General features: G+C 44.4%; 1 protein-coding gene across 2 annotated transcripts in view; it reads left to right on the top strand.

The window, feature by feature from the left end:
* The first annotated feature begins 8733 nt into the window (after nt 1–8733).
* Nucleotides 8734–14502, top strand: part of ADGRF5 (adhesion G protein-coupled receptor F5) — a 102509-nt gene continuing 96740 nt past the window's right edge. The window contains exons 1-2 of one of the 2 annotated variants that reach the window (XM_077903743.1): nt 8746–9077; nt 9670–9816. The gene's annotated coding sequence lies outside the window, so the exon portion shown is untranslated. Of the gene's footprint in view, nt 9078–9669; nt 9817–14502 lie in introns of both variants that reach the window. The other variant, XM_077903742.1, reaches the window with a different exon arrangement.

Below are 14502 nucleotides of genomic sequence, written 5' to 3' on the forward strand. Positions count from 1 at the left end.
AGGAACAATGCATGTTAATGAATATTCTTTGTGATTCTCAGAGACGAATAAAGAACACATTTTTTATAAATTTCAGTTGATTTGAAGAATTAATAGCTGGGGAATTATTGTTTCTGTGAGAAGAAATGACAGCTTATTGAGGCAGAGAGAATGGGAGTCATCCCCTGGGAATGAACTGAAACATTAGCTTTAGCGCCATGTCAACAATGATAAACCAAAGGAAGTGGTTTCAACCAACTGCTACCCACACCCTGAAGTGAGGGTTCAGTCCAGGGGGACCTTGATGGCAGTTTATTTTTCCTACATTTCTCATTCCAGAAAAAAGGAGGGCGAGTCTGAAGGAGAATATCTCATGTCATTTCCTAAGTCATTCAGTACTTAACACATTTTGTAATCTAGGCCAAGTAAAGAGGCAGTGCATTCTGTAAATCACATAGAACTTTCAAGACCTTGGTGAATTTCACTTTTGTGCACTATTCTATTTTCCAGCTTTGGGCTATCTGCAACCATGAAAAACAGGCCTTTAAGTTTTTGTAATCATTGATGGAAGTCAATCCTTCCTTCTCTTTATACATCCTCAAAGGTCCTCTGTCCTCATGCCTTCTATCATTCTGTATTATTTATTTATTCAACAAGTCTGTGGCTGATACAAAGCTGGTAAAAGATACAGTCAAGATGCTCAAAATATAATACGAAAGATAAGCCATGCATATGCCAGGAAGATAAGCTAGACACAGGTGAGGAAAGCAAGAAAATATGACTATTTAAATTAACTAAAGCACTGTAGCCTTCTAAGGGAATAGCATAAAGATGGATGCTATTTTATTTTTTTAAAGATTTATTTATTTATTTTAAGATTTATTTATTTATTTGGTTGGGGTGAGAGGTAGAGGGACTGAGGGAGGAGCCTGATGTGGGGCTCAATCTCAAGACCCCGAGATCAGGACCTGAGTAGAAACCGAGAATCTGATGCTTAACCCACTCTGCCACCCAGGTGCCCCCAAGATGGATGCTATTTTAGAAGATACCTCAGTTTGGAGATGAAGGCTGAATCCCCCTGGGCATTTGGATGAGTGGGTACAAAACTAAGAGAGATGACTGCTCTGCAGCATGGAGTGTGAAGAATTAGAAATTTACACAGCAGTGAGAGGAGGGGACCCAGGGGAAAGAGAAGAGGGAGCTGCCAGGAGGCTCTGAAAAGGAAGAAGAGTCTGAACACATGATGTAGATGGAGGCTTCAGGAAAACATTGGCTAGAAAAATTCCCTGTGGAGTGGTGACAGAGGGACTTACGGACCATGCCTCCAGTAATCGATGTAAGCTGTTTCCTAGGCTTTGGTGTAATTACCCTCTGCCTTTTCTCAGACCTTCAGAAAATCTGAGTGACCCAAAAGCCTTATGCTAATAGGACTTTTGGGAAATGAAAGATGTGGGGTTCAAAAGCAGGAACCCAGAGCTATGTCTTGGCAGCAAATCATTTGGTGTTGGTTCCAGTACAGCCTCCAGCAAAGATGGAGCAGAATAACTCAACTCTCCCTCCCACACATCTTCCTTGAAGATCCCAAAGGAATGGGAGGTGTGAGGGCTGGCTTTAGGGATTTCCCACAGAACATGGGAAGGAAACTCCAGCCATTCTTTAGGTATCATATGGAAAAGGCTGAAATCACTCCACAGACTTGTTTCTTGGGAGAATGCAATGGGTTAATCTGTCAGTATGTTAGTATGTTCACTTGGCATATAGTAAGCACTCAATTAGGTATTGATATTATTATTTCTATTATTTGAACAGCTGCATTATGAAATCGTAAATGGATAATATATAAGACAAGGAAAGGCTACTAAATGACAGGCAATATGTTTTCCAGGATTTCAGGGACAGGAGTGATTACTTCTGGCCACACTTCTCAGAGAAAGGTTTGTGAAGGAGTTGGACATCATGCTGGGCATGTGGGCTTGTTTGAGACTAATGGATGATTTCAGCTGGCTTCAGCTAGAAGCCCAGCTCTCTGCAGAAAGGAAAAGGTTCATGGGAGGGAGGGAGGTTCATTTGGGTCTGGAATCAATACTAAGTACAGAAAAGCAGAAGTTACACTGGGAAGGCACAATGGGCATAGACTGGGAGGGTTTGAAATGGCAATCTAAAGAGCAAAGCCTCTTGGTAGGCAGTGTGTGTACGCTGCATGCAGCACAGGTATCCTGGGAAGAACCAAGTATCAAAATCATAGCTTTAAGGGAATGAACCTGACAGCAGAGTGCCAATGGCTGGGAGGAAGGAGTCCAGGGAAGGAGAAACAGGATAATTTTTCAGTAGTTCAGGCTGGAAAAGATAAATACAAGCATACAGAGATAACAGTGGGCATGCAAAGAAAACAACATATGGGAAAGATGTGTCAAAATAATAATCAGCAGGTTCTGAAAGCTGATGTGGGTTCAGGGAAAGGATGGAAGCTAAGAAGAAGGTAGAAGTCACACCCCAGATTTGAATCTAAATGTCTGGAAGAATGGTGGCATGGACAGGACAAAGGGTGTGAAGTCCTTTGGGAAAGATTCTTACTCAAAGAGGAATCAGGAAAAGCCAGACCAGGAGGTGAGGTGGGGTGGGGGTGGGGGGGCTGGAAAGTCTGAGGGTAGAGCCCCTGGGTGGTACAGAGGCAAGGGGAGAAGGGAGAGAAGTTTCAAGAAAGTATTGATCGACACGTGGAAAGTTTCAAGATGAAAAAGATGAGACCTGAGAAAAGCCCTCATTAGCCTTAAGACACTGATGACTTTAAAGAGGGTGATTTAGAGAGACAGAGAGAGTTTTGTAGAGCTTTGCAGAGAGGAAGAGGCTGGGTGATTATCAATTGGTTTTTTGATAAGCTTGGGTGAAAGTGGAAGAGGAAAGATAGGATGGTAATTCAAGGGTAGGCAGAGCTAAGGTAAAGTTTGTTACTGAAGTGTTTGTGGAATAAGAAAATGGACATGCTTTCAGGCCAAAGGATTAAGGAGTGACTACAAAGTGAAGGACCACACACATTGGAAGAGGACATGAGGGGCCAGATCTCAAGAACATAAGTAGGGTGAGCCCTGCAAATCCTTGTCAAGCAGCTCTGAGGATCCAGCTGTGGCCCGCAGTGGGAATACCTCTTCAGTAACGTCCTGTGGCCTTCCGCATCAGTCACTGAGAGGGCAGAGAAGATGGATTGGTAAGTCCCCCAGGAGCAGAAGTTGCAAGTGGCACTGAAATGTCATGAAAGAAAAATATGATGGAAAATTGGCAAAGAAAGTATTTAAATTGCTATCCTTGGCCTCTCTCTTTCTCTCCCTCTCTCTCCTTCAAAAGAAGAAGAGTAAAATAAAATCTAAGAAAAAAGGGATGCTTGGGTGGCTCAGTCAGCGTCAGACTCTTGCTTTAGGCTCAAGATGATGATCTCAGGGTCTGAGATCAAGCCCTGCATTGGGCTCCAAGCTCGGCATGGAGCCTGCTTAAGATTCTCCTTCTCCCTCTGCCTGACCCCCTCATAACAAAATAAATAGTGATCCACAGCATCTAAGTTTGATAGGAAAGTAAGAGTAACTTGAAATGGGTAGAGGCTAAGAAAGGTGGTATAGAAGATCCAAGGTAGACACCCAGTGGAAGTGAGGAAGAGGAGTTAGAAGGATGTGTCTGTTCCCCCCACAATTCAAACTTAGAATCATCTGTTTTGTAATTAGAGTAGTTCCAGATGTAAACAACACAGGGTGGTGGCCTTCGTGGAAACACAGGGTAGTTTGCTAAAGGGGCATGAGAGTTGTTGGCCTGGAGGAACTCAAGGAAATGAGAGGCTGAGGTCTTGAAAGTGGGCCTGCAGGGACGCCTGGGTGGCTCAGCGGTTGAATGTCTGCCTTCTGCTTGGGGGCATGATCCTGGAATCCCGAGTCCCACATCGGGCTCCCTGCATGGAGCCTGCTTCTCCCTCTGCCTGTGTCTCTGCCTCTCTCTCTCTCTCTCATAAATAAATAAATAAATAAATAAATAAATAAATAAATAAATAAAATCTTAAAAAAAATAAAGGGAGCCTGCAGAAATCACAGAGAAGGATTGCAGAGAGAAGAGTATGAACCAAGTGCCAGCCTTCAAAGAATAGTGGAAGAGCAAGGAGTGATGGATGAGTGTGGCAAGAATGAAGGGATAACAGGGAGAAGCGAGGATCTGTGCCTGGGGGGCAGGCATGGTGATCAGGATGGCATCCAGAGAGATAAGAAAGGGATCTGGAGGCAAAGGCTCTTAAGAAGGAGCAGGCCTTTAATACAAGCCCGAGCTGTGCCTGCTGGGTCACAGAATGCCTCAGGGGAAGCTAGCCTTGGTGTGGAGATCCAGGAAGGCCCCCAGCACCAGGGGCTGTGACATCATCACATTAAGTCTCCCAGCTACCAGGTGATTTTCCTCAGTCACATCTTGAAAGAGACATGATCTTTGTTTGTTTATTCACTTTTTCCATCTGAGATGTTGAATGCAAGGCTGGGAGTGATTCTGAAACAAGGACCATCCCTTAACTAACAGGACAGAAGTTAGAGAAACTTAGGACACTTCCACAAAGCCATAGCTTTCCCCTCTATAACTAGAAAAAAAAAGTCCTCCGCATATTCTCAACTCAGATGGTTTGTTGCTGAAATCCCACCAACCAAACCAACCAACCAAACCCAACAGGATTTATAGTCAGATGCAGAATGCCTACGTTTAATTTTTTAAAACAAAGTCTACTTGACATCATCCCAAAAAGTAATTTCTTTTTCAAACTTCCTAAGATACACACATTTTTAAAGCTAGGGAAAGTTTTTAGATATATTCGTTGTGGCGCCACAGGTTCTCCTTTATGGAAGAGCATGCATAGCTCTTATATGGAAGAGGATGCTGACCTGTCAGTTCCTCATGCAGGACCCTGGAATATACCCTGAAGGGGGCCCTAAGGAGATAAGGTTTCATTTCACACGGAGAAGTGAGCAAATCTCACCTTGAACCAAGGATAGCAACGCCGTTTTTGAAAAGATTTTATTTATTTTTTTGAGAGAGACAGAGAGAGAGCATGAGCAGGGGGAGAGGTAAAGGGAGAGGGAGAAGCAGACTCCCCACTGAGCAGGGAGCCTGATGTGGGGCTCGATCCCAGGACTCTCGGATCATGAGCTGAGCTGAAGGCAGGTGCGAAACTGACTGAGCCACCCAGGCGCACCCTAAAAATACTGTTTTAAAGAACTATCAAATACCTGAAATATGTGCTTTTTGCTTATTAAGATCTTCTTGCCTCCAAGATACTAATTTCCAATGAGTCCAAACCTTGGCACTTTTACTCCACCTGGTGAACTCGTGTTCAGTTATGGCTTCGTACATTTGGGGCTTTTCCTATACATCTGCCCTCACTGAGATGCTGTATTCTCCTAATTCTTCAGCTGAGGCAGTTCTGTTATTTCAACAGTCAACATGCTTCATTTGTTCCCTGTTTATATTTTATATACTCAGGGAATGTACACAACTAAGCAAAATATTGAAGAAAACAGAACTCTGACATTGCAAATACCCAATACTACTTAACTGTATTCATCAATTGTCACCTGATTCCTATTAAAAGATCATTTCCCAAAAGGTGAAATCTTCACTCTCCTACAAATATAAAATGAACGTGTGACAAAGATTTTATTTAACTCAATTAATGAAGGGATGGTAAGATGTTAAAAGCGGGTCAAAGAAAAATCTCAAAAGTAGATATATTACTACACAGGCCGTCAGGAATATTAAACTGAATTTGCTAATAAATACAAAACTAATACCCTATAGAGCTCTAAATGTAATGCTTGGGATAATCATTTCTATCAGGTGGAAATCAACAGTCTTTATTAGAGAAAATTAATGTGTATTTCTGCGAACAAGAATCATTTGCATTACTATGTTTCTGTATCCTTCAGAATTATAAAATAGCTGGACAAAGATAATCAAAAGTATAGACTCTTATAGATTCAGTTCCTCACAAAGGGTCTGCTAGACAGTACTTGATATTCTGTGACAGACACTCAGTCACCTTTTCCCACTTTATTTTTATTGATTTATTTTTAAAGATTTTTATTTAGTTTATTCATGAGAGACACACAGAGAGAGAGGCAGAGGCATAGACAGAGGGAGAAGCAGGCTCCCCGTGGGGAGCTTGATGCAGGATTTGATCCCAGGACCCTGGGATCAGGACCTGAGCCAAAGGTAGAGGCTCAACCACTGGGCCACCCAGGCGCCCCATCTTTTCCCACTTTAAATGAAGTCTCTCACTATTTTTCTTGATGCTTCTGTTTTTTTCAAAGATTTTATTTGTTTGTTTGTTTGTTTGTTTATGTGAGAAAGTGTGTGCACAGGTGGGGCTACGGTGGGACAGAGGAAGAGGGAGAGAGCGAATCCCAAGCAGACTCCCCACCAAACATGGAGCCCAACATGGATCTCACAATCCTGAGATCATGACCAGAGCCAAACCAAGGGTTGAGCCTGACTGACTCACCAGGTACCCTGACAATTCTTTTTTTAATGCACGTAATACCCCCTAATTAGAAACAAAATTGAGGCACTATGAAGAAAATTCAAACTCTTGGTTTAATAAATCTTTGCTTTATTATAGATATATGTGTATATTAAATTACTATTAATTGCCTCAAATTAGATATTCAGAATCTCGAATATTTAGATTACTTTTATAGACATTAGATTATGGATCTGTTACTGTAGCTTGTAGTCTAATCAGACAACCTCAACCGGGGGTTCTTAGACAAATGCAGCCCTTACACCTGCACGAAGTGACTTGGTAGCTCAGGGGAACCATGAGAAGCAACCAGAATATATGCTCAGCCACTCTAGTAGCAACACTGTGTGGGAGGAGGGTGCTTGCCTTGGGTTCTCCCCTTCTGGATTAAATGCTAGCCCAGCCTGTCATCTTCCTGTTGTCCTCTCCACCCCACTGTTTTCCAGCCTCTGCTGGATCCCCATGTTTCTTGTCACCCTCTTCTTTACCCGCCTCCCTTTCTTGCTCCCACGCTCCCCTCCTGTCCCCTCTTTCCCTCCTCCCACCCACGTCGTCCCCTCTCCCTCTCTCTCCTCACCTCCAGCACCTTCCCATTTTCCATCGCCCTTACTAGCTTTGCTCCCCTGGCCGGCCTGTCTAACGTTTCATTTTTCGGACTAGAGGTCATTTCCTACCCACGAGATTGCCCTGTGAGAACAGGGAGGGACAGCACACGACAAACTGGTATGGTAATGGATATTGAACAAGAGCACTGCAATATCACCTGCGGAATTGATCCCTCTGCCTGAGTTTCAACTACAAAACCTCAACGACGATCTTATGTTTTCCTCTGAGTTTTCCCTTTGCCTAAAGGGGGACAGCTGTCTCCTGCCAAGACTGAACTTACGCAAATCCCATCCTCCTGGGCCGGAGCTCCAGGCTGAAAGACACACAGCCCGTGACTTCGCAGAGTTTACAGATCAGGGCCAGGGCTTCGGCCCTCTGAGAGAAGCCTGGTTTGCAGAGGGAGGAAAGCAAGGGGGCCTGGGAATTAGAAAAAAATGTTAGCTGGAGGATGTGAGATTTGAAGGATTGGGGGTCAAGGGAGGGCACTCTTCATAGAATGATTCCCAGCAGTGGGGCCGGAGGAAATGAGAAGGGGGCGAGGGTGGTGGTGGGCCTTGAGGTGAGGTGGGAGACGTCGGCCAGTGCCCGGTGCTGAAGGGGCTGGAAGCCCTGCGCAGGTGTTTGGCCTTTGATCCTAGGCTACAGAGATTTTCAGCGTGTGAATCGTATCACGAGGACTGTATTTGAGAGAAATTGTTCTGATGGCAGAGGGGAGGACAGATTAGAGGGGAGCCAAAGATCTGCAAGAAGACCACGGGCGTGATACGTTTGTGGTCCATGCTTGCTCACACCCCAATCCAGCACGTTCTGTTGCCCGCCACCACCCCCCCCCCCGCACCCCTCCCCGCCTTGCACCAGCTTCTGGGTGCACCGCATTCGAGGGTTGACTGTCACTCCTCCGGACAAAATACCGACAGCCCCAGCCTCCTGCTAACTCAGCTGGTTGAAACCACACACACCCATAGTTCCAAGCCCCTTCCTATAGCCAGTACCGGCTTCATGGGTGTGCAAGCTGTACAGTTGCGTGCAGCCTGTATCGAAAGGGTCTTTATACTTGGTTTAATGTTCTATGTCACCATCTTGAAATCCTTAATTTTTGGAGGAGTGGCTTTGCATTTTCATTTTTTTGCACGGAGCCCTGCAAATTATGTAGGGGGTTCTGCTTCCGGCAACGAACCGACGGTAGCCTTCAGATAATTCTTGAAACCCTCAGGCCAAACAGCTGAGGACTTCCACAGTTGTCCCAAGATCAGGCGCAGAACATTGCCAGCATTTCCAGAGGCAGGAAGGAGGGAGTCTTTCCCTAGATGGCCAGCAGACTCTTCCAGGCCTGCTCTGACCTGCCTCTCTTCGGGGGCTCTGTAACACATCTGGACCATGGCCAGAGAATGCTTTGGCTCAGTGGGAGAGGATGAGGGCATTCTTGACTTGTGCGGAGTTAAACACTTGGAGAAATTTCAGGAAGAAAGCACTTGGTAAAAGGTAAAGCTAGCTGACCCACCAGCCCCTGCCCGCTGCTCAGCTCATTCATATTTTCATGGGCCTTAGCATGTTTATTCTCCTCTTTCCAGTGGCCAAAAGACAAGTTTAAATTTCTTATTTCCCCTAGGGAGCCTGGAGAGAGGCAACAGGCACCAAATACAGGAAATCATGTGGAGAGGATCTTTTATTTATTACGGGTTCCCATATTACTTCCCCTCCCCCAGCCTCCGCCTCCACCTCCAGCCACACTGTGTCTTCCAGCTTTTTCCTGCGGCAGAGAACAGAAGGCAGTTCACCTCTGCTCCCTGAGGTCTGTTTGAGCCCTGAGGATCTGAAACTGGTCTGGTAAAAACGCCTCCCTCCTGTGGTCGTGTGATTGAATGGGAGGCCTTTGAATTTCACCTCACCTAGGAGGTTCAGGGGAAGATCTCCAGTACAGGGTCAAATTTTAGGAGGCTGCAAATCCCAGAAGAGCAAGGTAGGTCCCTGTATTACTTTGTTCTGTCTTGGTGGAAATCAAGCTGCTCTGAAGTATATGTGTATATATGGCTTCTCTGGCTGGCTGCGTCTTTTCAACATGTGTGTCTTGTTGAGATTTACTGATTACTGGACTGTGAGAAAAACTTGTGACCAGAGAGATGACATTTGGGCTTTTTTGATTTTGAACCTCTTTGGAAAAAGAATGCCAACTGGCATGGTACATAAAACATGGAGCTGATTCTTATTTTCCTTGGAGGGCATATCATATTAGAAGTTGCATTTTTTTTTTACTTCTGCAAAAGAGGGAAAAGCTTACTGCCTGACTTTTCTTTTCAAAACATAGACACCTACCATGATTTTTTAAAATTTCTTTCTGAGGTAGGGTTGTATTTTTTTTTTTTTTTTGAGTTAAAAATGTACCAGAGATCACAGAGGATTTTGTCACAGAAATAGAAATAAATGTTCCTAATGTTCCTAATTTAGAGTACCTATAAGTTATAAGTAAACGAACAGAGATTCTGTTTAGGTTCTGGTGGACTTCCATGTTATATTCCACATTTGAAAATATGAAACAATTGCTCTCTCTGCAGATTCCTGATATTAGATGCAAGTAGTGACAATGTCTATGAAGTGATGGCCAAGAGGCTGATTTTATTTATCCTGCTGTGATAATTGGCTGCCAGGATGGTGCTCACCCCTTCGCTGGTGACTTCTTTTGGTTGCTATTGAGAATCAAGGTGATGTGTCATCTGAGACTTGGAGAGGGGTCAAGTTTTATTCAAATAACACTACATATATTTCTAGAATTTTTTTTTTTTTTGCCTTTTGTGTTTTCATTATTTTGTTTTTGTCTTCACGACTAACCCTTCCTCTGGAGGAAATATTTTATGGTGACTTTACAGAATATCAGCCAATTTACATCCATGTATTGAACACTGACTATTCTTTCCAAGCCTATTTAGTTCAGATGCTTGTGATTTCTTGCCACTTAAACATTCTACCTTAGCACAGTCTCTTTCCGTTCCATCCTCCATATCCTGCTACAGGTTCTTGGGAACATGCAGTTGCGATAATGTCACTCCCCTCAGTGAGATATTTCCTCTGCACCCCATTGCTTACCTCCTTGCTACCTACAGGGTAGTCTGTTCTGGGTCAGTTGCATCACACATCGCTCGGGAGCTTGTTAGAGATGCAAATTCTCTTCCTAGACTCCGTGAATCTGTATTTTAACCAGGTCCATGGGTGATTCATATGCACATTGAAGTTTGAGAAGCCCCAACTTAAGGAAGGCAGACAAGATCTTCTAAATTTGGTCCTTTTCATCCCACCTCTCACCACCTATCTTTCCAGCTGTACTGAGCACTTTCTGTTTCCCCAAGACATGACAATTCTAATGCCTACCTACATCTCTCTGTGCCGTTTTCCCTGTCCAGGAAGCCACCACTCATCTTCTCTACCCAACCACCATTGCAGCCTGATTAGTAAACCCTCCTTCTCCTCATCTAGTCCACCTAGTCTAGTCCACCTCAGACCAAATATCTATCAAGTCTCTATGGCACTCGGTGAAATGCTTTTTTCATAGTCTTTAGCACATTATATCATGACTGCTTTACTTATTTTCATCTGTGGGAGTTATTAGGCTTTTACTTTGGAATCTATAACTCTTGGCGCAATGCTAGGTGCATAGCATATGCTCAATCAATGTTTATTGAATCCATGAAGAAATGAGTGAATAAATGAATGGATATATTGACTGAAGAGCCCAAATTTATTACCAGATTGAGAGCTATAATTTGAAGTTTTCCAAGGAGATTGCCAATCTCCATAATATTTCCCATGCTGTCTTTTATGAGACTTCACTGGATTCATTTTTTCACCGAGTATTTTGAATATCCACTATGTGCCATACCTTTCAGGATCTTTTTTTTTTTTTTTTTTGAGGGATAGAGAAAGAGAGAGCCCATAAACTGGGGTGGAGGGGGCAGAGGGAGAGGGGGAGAGAGAGAATCTTATGTAGGCTCATACTCAGCATGGAGCCCAATGTAGTGCTTGATCTCACAATCCTGAGATCATAACCTGAGCTAAAATCAAGAGTTGGATGTTTAACTGACTGAGCCACTAGGCACAGAATCTATTTCTTTATGTCTCTATGGATAGCCTCTTCCATTAGGTGTTTCTCTACCAGTGCCCCTCCTGTCTACCACTCTAAGTCAGAGACTTACTCATTTTTCAGCAACTATGTACCGAGTACCCACTACATACCAGGCACTGCACTGTGTCCTTGAGATATGATAGCAAATGACACAGATGTGAGCATTGCCTCCATTCCTTACAGAGGACACATCCTTTATCATCCTCTATCCTGCTTCTCCCTAAAAGGCGTTAAGGAAAACTGAAAGTCTAGGGATGCCTGGGTGGCTCAGCAGTTGAGCGTCTGCCTTTGGCTTAGGGCATGATCCTGGAGGTCCTGGGATCGAGTCCCACATCAGGTTCCCTGAATGGAGCCTCCTTCCTCTGCCTGTATCTCTGCCTCTCTCTCTGTGTGTCTCTCATGAGCAAATAAATAAAATCTTTTAAAAAACATGAAAACTGAAAGTCTGATCTCTAATAAATATTGGCATATCCAGGTAAAGGCATTGGGCACTAGAAGGCAGTGTAATTTAGCAGAAAGCAAGCTGGGCCGTGCTTTAGGGCCCTGATTTAGTCCTGCCCCTGAAACTCACTTGCCATGTGAATTAGGGTGGGGCCACCTTCATTCTCTGAACTTTGATTTTTCTTTAATGGTGAGCAAGATACAGAGCTATATAAGGAAGGGATGCTCTTGCCTTCATGAGCACATAGAGAAGATGATGTCTCTGGATGATGTCCAGAGTGCTTTGCACTCACCTCCTCTCATGCTGGATGATTATTTGAAAGGCGATGCTCTGTACTCTGAGTCAAGCTGGCAAGAAGAGATCTTAAGGGAGTCATTGTATTACTCAGCCATACGCTCAGCCGGCAAGCATGGTGTAGCAGTGGTTCAAAGGGAGCGGTGACCTGCAGCTTGAGGAAATCCACTTGACATTAATTGTTGGGTATAAAACTGGTTGAAGCAGGGCAGCTAAGGAAAAAAACCGTGTCATCCTCAGGCAATCTCTGTTTTGGAAAGCAGCCAGAAGAAGGGAAGAATGTAGCTCTACCAAGTAGTACAAGGACACATCTAAAAGCTTCAAGATGTATAGCCCATCCCTGACCCTCACTGTGGCACAGCTACAAGGATTTCCTTCTTATTTTTCCACCCAAAGATTTGTGTCCTAACCAGATGTTGCCTAGAATCCAATGTTGGGCAGGGCATAGTATTCTTTGTCTCCATGCTTGGCACTCCCATGGGGCGCTTGGACAGCTGGGGGGGAACAAATACCTTCTTTTTTGTTCTCTAGAAACAACCACCAGCTCAGTCTGAAGCAAGTTGCTTGGGCAATCTCAGAGAATGACTCTTTCCATCTTCAAGCCCTCCTGCATCATCTGGAGCTTCCAAAGGAAATGCCTCCTGGACCTCCTGGATTCCTTCTTGCTTCCTATTACTCCTGCATCTTTTTGCCTCTGTACTTCCTACACACCTGCCTTGTCTACAGTCGCCTTTCAGCAGCCAAAGTGTTTTCTGCTGGTCGGTTCCTAACCTTTCAAGTTAACATTAATCCCTATTAGGAAGCTCAAGTTGTAGCAACAAAAGAAAGGTCAGCCTGCATATGAAATTTCTAATGACCTCCCATCAATCTCACAATGTACCTGGGATCAACCTTGGCTGTACCTGGCAACATTTCTTTTTTAATCAGAGTCATGTGGTGGATTAGAAAGAGGCAGACGTGGTTTTGAATCTCCCTTCTGCCATTTCCTTTCATAGGTAGCTATATCTTGCTAAGTCTTGGTTTCATTTCTAGAAATACAGATAATTTTCATTACAAAAGGTTGTAGAGATTAATTAGCTTCAGTACCTAATGTGTTGCCTCAAGAAATACATCAGATTTTTTAAAAAAGATTTTATTTATCTACTCATGAGAGACACACACACACAGAGAGGCAGAGACACAGGCAGAGGGAGAAGCAGGCTCCATGCAGGGAGCCCGATGTGGGACTCGATCCCGGGACTCCAGGATCACGCCCTGGGCTGAAGGCAGGTGCCAAACTGCTGAGCCACCCAGGGATCCCCAATACATCAGATCTTATTTATTTGTTTATGAGAGACACAGAGAGAGGCAGAGACATAGGCAGAGGTTCCCAGCAAGAAGTCTGATGTAGGACTCAATCCCAGGACCCTGGGATCACGACCTGAGCCAAGGGCAGGTGCCCCCTACATCAGATCTGAGCCACCCAGGTGCCCCCTACATCAGATCTTAAAAGAGGAGGCTGGCCAAGATGGTGAAAATGAGAAAACTGGGGACACCTGCGTGGCTCAGCGGTTGAGCATCTGCCTTAAGCTCAGGGAATGATCTCGGGTCTGGGGATCGAGTCCCACATCGGGCTCCCTGCATGGAGCCTGCTTCTCCCTCTGCCTGTGTCTCTGCCTCTGTCTCCGTGTCTCTCATGAATAAATAAAATCTTGAAAAAGAAAATGAGAAAATTGTCATTTGCAGATTAGTAGAAGGAACCAGAAGATATTCAAAGTAAAAGATTGGTCTTGTAACACGTGAAGGTTGCCTTCAAATATTTAAAGATCACTCTATGTGGGAAAAGAAGTCAACAGAAGATTGATGAGAAGAAATTATAGGGTAACAGGTTTTAGTTCAAAGGTGGAAGGATTTACCCACCGTCAGGACTGCCTAAAACCGGGTGAGCTGCTTTGTGGCGTGGTGAACGCCCTGTCCCAGGCAGTGTGCCAGCACCCTGGAAGCCCATGGCTGGGGTGTTCCCGAAGGGATGCCCGCACTGGGTGGAGTCCGGGTGATGACCTCTAGGTCCTTCCCGCTCAAAGCTACCAGGAGTCTTGTGATGTCAGGTTCCCAACCCAAACCACCAAAGGAGGGTTGCAAAAAAATTAAAAAAAAAAAAAACCAACAGGCTGTAGAGTGATAGCAGCTGCATTCTGACTAGCTAGCCCGACCTATCTGCAGCGGTCATTTCTATAAAGGGTCTTTGCCACAACAATAGAGCTACAATGGACTTCCAGGAAAAGCGAAAAAGAAATGAGAACAATGAGGTGGGAAAAGTTCACCCCAAACCACTCTTCTTGGGTTACTTTTTAACTAGATTGTGGGTTACTTCTGGTGCTGCAAACACATTCTTATTTGATGGAAAATTGCCATGTTTTGGTACATTTTCTCCCAAACTAGGTTGAGGCAAGGAACAGCAGGACTTGGAGCTTTGTCTCTAATCCCTGCTTTATCCATAAAACAGAAACGCTACTCTATGGATACGTATTCTTAGCTGTTCAGAAGTCTACTCTC

The sequence above is a fragment of the Canis aureus genome, chromosome 7 (assembly GCF_053574225.1).
Source record: "Canis aureus isolate CA01 chromosome 7, VMU_Caureus_v.1.0, whole genome shotgun sequence".
Classification (NCBI taxonomy): Eukaryota; Metazoa; Chordata; class Mammalia; order Carnivora; family Canidae; genus Canis; species Canis aureus.